Raw genomic sequence first — 6,574 nt, 5'->3', positions numbered from 1 at the left:
AGCAAAAAAAAAGTTTTTAAATCTTCCTCTACTTGAATTTTTATTATGAAGCCATCGAAACTACGTTAAATGGGTACTATCTGCAAGTTTGGGTGTTCTTGTGCATCTTCCCTCACATCATATCAGCTGGATGCTTCACCCTCAACTGAAGCCTTCCTTGGCTATGTTCTTGTCCATGGGCCCAGGAGTCTCCCGGTCTCACAAAACTTTTGACCAACTAGCCCTTCCTCTCATTTCCAGGTCAATGGGAGTCCATGGAACATAGTCAAAATTGCTGTTTTTGATATGGAGTAAATCCAAGAGTGAGAATTATATAGAGAAGGGTTAGAGAGATGGAAACACCACCTTCAATAGTGTACAGAGGATATGTTGAAGAGCAATAGCTTCACATTTTGATATTTTGCTTAATAAAGGTTTCTGTGTTTATGTGGAGTCCTGGGTGTGGTGCTGTGGGATGAAGCACTGGACTGCAAGGCCAGTGTAAACCAGAAGGTCAGCGGTTCGAACTCACTAGTGACTCCTTGGAAACCCTCTGCAGGGTTTCTATGAGTTGGAACCAACTCTATGACACTCAACAACATTAAAATGTCTTTGTACTAATACTTTTTTATTTATTGTCTGAAATATTTAAATTAATATTCTCAAGTTATTGTATCTATTGCCATGCTTGCTTCAAAATATGAGCTTTAAGTATGAAACAGAATTAGGCAAACATACATAAGTATCTTTTCAAAGATAGTTGTAGCAATTAAAAGTTTGTCCTATCCTTTTTAACATTTGTGTAGGATTTGGGGAAGGAATGCAAAACAACATCAAGGTATACTGGAAATTCCCTATAGACAAATTCATGTATTTTAAAGCATAAGTATGAATGACCAACATTAGTTCGTCAAGCATGAACTGTTTGCTTTCAAACAACTTAAATAAAGCCTCTTTGCACCACTCTACAATCTAGGCTGTTTTAACTTTATCTATGAAGAAAAAACCTCAAGGTCAGCAGTTTGAAACTACCAGCTGTTCCGTGGGAGAAAGATGAGGCTTTCTGCTCCCGTAAAGATTTACACAGGGTCGCTATGAGTTGGAACTGACTCCACGGCACATAACAACAACAACAACTATTATTTAAATTTTAGTAAATATCATTTTTCATTGATAATTAAATACCTACTTTACAATGGGTCTGTATGTAAAATGAAGAAGCATTAAATAAATTCTTGGTTTCTGAAAATGGGCGATTACTTACTCAAATATTCAATTAAGTACCATATGTATGTATATGATTAATTTTATATTGTTGTTGTTGTTGTTGTTAAGTGCCATCGAGTCGGGTCCGACCCATAGCGACCCTGTACAGGGTTTCCGAGGGTGTAAATCTTTACGGGAGTAGAAAGCCTCATCTTTCTCCCGCGGAGCGGCTGGTAGTTTCGAACCGCTGACCTTAAGGTTCGCAGCCCGATTCGTAACCACTACGCTACCAGAGCTCCTTAATTTTATATTAATATTTATTATTATTAACAAGTACATAACTTAGAACGGTGACCATAAAAACTGAAAACAGAAATCTGGCAGTATGCAATTCTGATTTTTGCATCATGGATGGACATCTTTCACCTGCTTTTGTTCACTAAGTTGCTATTCTAGTTAATGAAGAACATTATCGGTTGGTAGAGCACAATGTCCTGTGTGTGCAAATAAATTAAAATGATTACATACTCAAATGAAGACTAATTAAATACAGAACTGTTCTCCCAGTTTAAAAGCGCAAATACTTTCTTGAGCACATTAGGTTCTAAAAATCAGATATTACGTTTTTGGTGATGTTAATTAATTAGGCTTAGCTTGCATATATAAATTTAGTTTGTTTCTGAAACTAGCACTGAATCTGCTGATGGCTTGCAGGGTCATTAATTATTCATTAAGGTGTTTTAAATAGCTTTTCTATACTTGGGGTACACAGAAAAGCCAATGAGAAAGCAAATGCATGCAGTAGAAACAGTTAAGATGCTTGTAGGTTATACTTTTTTACTTACTTGCATTACTATGGTTCTAAAAAGTAGAAAAGTATGGATTTCATTTTACTGAAAGAATATAGTTTAAAAGAGCATTTGAAAAAAAAAGTTATAGTATTCAGTCATGTGCTCTTTGATAATATTGAAGGACTTGATTGAATCTTTTGTAATCAATGGACCCTGTAAATCCTATGATTTAAATTTTCAAAATGGAAACACCTTTGTTTTCTTTTGCCATTTTATCATCATTATACATCTACATAAAAATGAAAAGGAATGGACTATTTATGAATGTTTGATCATGGATGAATCTCAAAAACATTATGCTAAGTTAAAAACAAAAATGTCAGATATTATAAAAGACCACATGTCAGATTATTCCATTTATATGAAATTTCTAGAAATGGCAAATCCATAGAGAGATTAAAGGCTACCTGAAGGTAGGAATGGGAATTTACTGCAAATGAGTAAGGAGACTTATTAAGTGTGTTGTAGCGAATTGTCTAAGGTCTCTTCTAGCCATCTGTGACCCACAAAACAATATTTCTGCCCTGCTGGGTCTGGGTAAGAGAAAGTGAGAGAAGATACTGATAGGGTGATAAGATTCAGCTGTGGATGTTAGTAGCGTTCATTGTAACTGTAGAAACTTTGAAACTCTAGCATATGTTGAAAATGAGCCATTTCAGAAGCAGGAGGGAAGGATCTCGCTAGCATCAAAGAAGAACCAGGCATGCAGTGCATGTTTGGGACCCTGAGATCCTTTGCATTGAACCTCCTTGATCCAGGGACAGAAAACTGTGACACCAGAGGAGTGGCAGAGGAGCAGCAGACGCAGACCCCAAAACCAGAGCTCAAGACAAAGCAGTAGACTTCCCAGCCTGTGGAGCATAAAGCTGAGCGTGACTTTGGGCAGGAAACTTGCTTGTAGAACAGGACGCCTCCAGGCTCTTAAGTAGGGAACCTAGGTTTGCTGACCTAGGGAGCTAGAGCCCAGTGATTTCAGGCTGAAATTTATAGTGGACTAATGTGTCCTGTGGGCATTTATCAGGAGCTAACTGGAAAACTGTGCCCTGAAGATTTCTGGTGCCCTAAATTGTAATCTGTTAGCTTGTTTGAACAGAATAAGGAGACAATGAATGGTTTAAAATTAGCAAAGGTGTGTGCCAGGGTTGTATTCTTTCACCATACTTATTCGATCTGTATGCTGAGAAAATAATCTGAGAAGATGGATTATATAAAGAAAAATGTGGCATTAGGATTGGAAGAAGACTCATTAACAACCTGCATGCATTATGCAGATGATACAACCTTGCTTGCTGATAGCAAAGAGGATTTAAAATGCATACTGATGAAGATCAAAGACCACAGCCTTCAATATGGTTACACCTCAATATAAAGAAAACAAAAATCCTAACTATTGGACCAATAAACAACATCCATATAGATGGAGAAAACATTGAAGTTGCCAAAGACTTCATTTTTCTGGGATCAACCATCAAAACTCAAAGAATCAGCAGTCAAGAAACCAAATGACGTATTATTGCATTAGGCAAATCTGCTGCACAAGACCTCTATACAGTGTTCAATAACAAGGATGTCAGTTTGAGGGATAAGGTGCACTTGACCCAAGCCATGATATCTTCATTAACCTCATATGCATGTGAAAGTTGGACAGTGAATAAGGAAGATCGTGGAAGAATTGATGCATTTGAGATATGGTGTTGAAGGAGAATATTGAAAGTACCACGGACTGCCAAAAGAACAAACAGATCTGTGTTGGATGAAGTACAGCCAGAGTGTTCCTTGGAAGCCAGGATGGCCAAACTTCACCTGTCATACTTTGGACATCTTATCAGGAGAGACCAGTCACTGGAAAAGGAAATCATGGTTGGTAGAGTGGAGCGTTGGAGAGAAAGAGGAAGACCAACAATGAAATGGATTGGCACAGTGGCTGCAGTGATGGGGTTAGGTCTAGCAATGACTGAGGTTGGCTCAGGATCAGACAGTGTTTCGTTTTGTTATGCATAGGTTTGCTATGAGTTGGCACCAATTCAATGGCACCTAATAACAACAAGCTTCTCTATTGGTTGGTAAAGTGAGGGGTCTGGGAAAAAGAGGAAGACCCACAAAGAGATGGATTGGCACAGTGGCAGCATCAATAGGCTCAAATGTATCAACAATTGTGAGGATAGTGCAGGACCGGGCAGTGTTTCTTTCTTTTGTGCATAAGGTCACTATGAGTCTGAACTGACTCGACAGCACCTAATGAAAACAACAACTTATTAAACCCCTTAGTGCTTAGTGTGGTGTCTGAACCTTGTGTGGCCACTGCAATGAATTATCAAATCCAGCAAAGAAGTAGTGAGTGCAGTGGGAGGGATGGTTGGAGTCACATATTTTTGCATTAAGTAATGAAGATATGCTAAGACTAAACTGTCATGATGGTTATAAAACTATATATTTACTAAAATCATCAAATTGAACTCAAAACTACGTACTTACTAAAATCATTAAACTGGATTCTTAAGCTTGAAGACATTTATGGTATATAAATTATGTCAATAAAACTTTAGAAAAAAGAATTGTCAAAAAGATTACGGAATAGGATAATTCCGAGAACATTTATATTATGAAAGTTCAAGAGAAGTAGAAGAAAAGGAACAATATAATACTTTTGCTCAGGAACCAAAAAATAAAACAACTGAAAGAGAAATCACCCCCCTACCATCATCAATAACCTCATATGCATGCAAAAGCTGGACAGTGAATAAGGAAGACCTTAGAAGAATTGATGTATTTTAGTTATGGTGTTGTAGGAGAACAGATCTGTGTTGGAAGAAGTATTGCCAGAGTGCTCCTTGGAGGCCAGGCTGGTCAAACTTTGTCTTTTATACTTCAGACATATTGTCAGGAGGGACCAGTCACTAGAGAAGGATGCCATGTTTGGTAAGGTGGAGGATCAGAGAAAAAGAGGAAGACCCCAGTGAGATGGATTGGCAAAGTGGCAGCACCAATGGACTCAAGCATGTCAACAATTGTGAGGTTGGCCCAGGACCAGGCAGTGTTTCATTGTGTTGTGCATAGTATGGTTGCTATGAGTCATTACCGACTCAATGGCACCTAATAACAACACCATCAATTTCACTCCCCACACACCTCCAAGTTGATTGGAATGCATTTCATCAGGCCATTGACAAAGGCCCTGCTCCTCTCCCCGCTTCCCCAGTGACTTGTGTGCATGAGTGAAAACATACATGCAGTTACCTTTTAAATTTTTTCTTTAGATTAAATTTCTGTAGTATAAAATTCACCATTTTAACCAAACTTTACATTTCAGTGCTAGGTTTCTTTGTTTTTGTATGTACATACAGTTGCACAACCATTCCCCACTAATTCCATCATCCCCCAAAGAAATGATAAACTTCCAATTCCTTCATCCTTCCTTTGGAAACCACCTTTCTACTTTCTATTTATATGGACTTACTTATTCTGGGCATTTCATACAAATGGAATCTACACTGAAAGATAAGCACTAGACCACAAGGTTGATTTGAACTGTAAGTTTGGTGGTTCAAACTCACCAGCTGCTTCTCAGAAACCCTATACAGGGCCGCTATGAGTCAGAACTGCCTCAATGGCACTAAACAACAAACAACACAGTATGTGTAGCCTTTGCATCCAGCTGCTTTTATTATGCATAATGTTTTCCAGGCCACTTATTTACTTAAAACCTACTAATGGGCATTATTATATGTACACTGAGCAATGAGAGCTACTTCATCTTTTTAAATGAGGGGTATTCAAAATGCATATTATGAAAAAAGCTGCATGATCTTTTTTTCTTGGACATCAAAGTAAACTCATACTAACATGTTATATTATAACATGCCTGAACAGGATCTAGTTTAAGGCACTAAGAATGGTAAGACATCGGTTTGATAAGAGCCCCTATCAGAACAATTCTACTAAAGTTGAAGCAAGAACAAGCATCAAGTTACTGATGAAGCCTGGGTGATACTGCTGAATCTATATGAGAAAGTTTATGGGGACAGTGTCCTAAAGGAATCATCAGTTTACAAATGGATTACTCATTTTAGACAGTGTTGAAGATGAATTCTGCAGCAGCAGAACATCCGCATTAGTTGAGAGGAAACAATCTTATTCATGCCCCAATGAAGTATCACAAGGATGAACAGCAGAAACAATAGCCAGCACCAGAGACATCTGAATTGGTTCTGCTTACACAATTCGGACTGAAAAGCTAAAGTTGAACACATTTTCTGCACGATGGGTAGCAAAACCGTTGCATCCAGATCAACTGCAAACAAGAGCAGAGCATTCAATGGGAATTTTAAATGAACTTAAGATCCTAAAGCATTTCATCCAATAATTATAATAGATGACCCCTGACTTTCCCAATACAGTCCTAAAGACAAACACAATCAAAGCAATGGCTGTTAAGAGGTGCAAGTGGTCTAGTCAAAGCAAAAGTGAACCAGTTGGGGCAAAGTTCATGACAACAATTTTTTGAGGGGAGACTCAAGGCATTTTGCTAGTTGACTGTC

This window comes from Chrysochloris asiatica, unplaced genomic scaffold, assembly GCF_000296735.1.
Source record: "Chrysochloris asiatica unplaced genomic scaffold, ChrAsi1.0 scaffold00232, whole genome shotgun sequence".
Lineage (NCBI taxonomy): Eukaryota > Metazoa > Chordata > Mammalia > Afrosoricida > Chrysochloridae > Chrysochloris > Chrysochloris asiatica.
Note: the sequence above shows the minus strand (reverse complement) of the source record.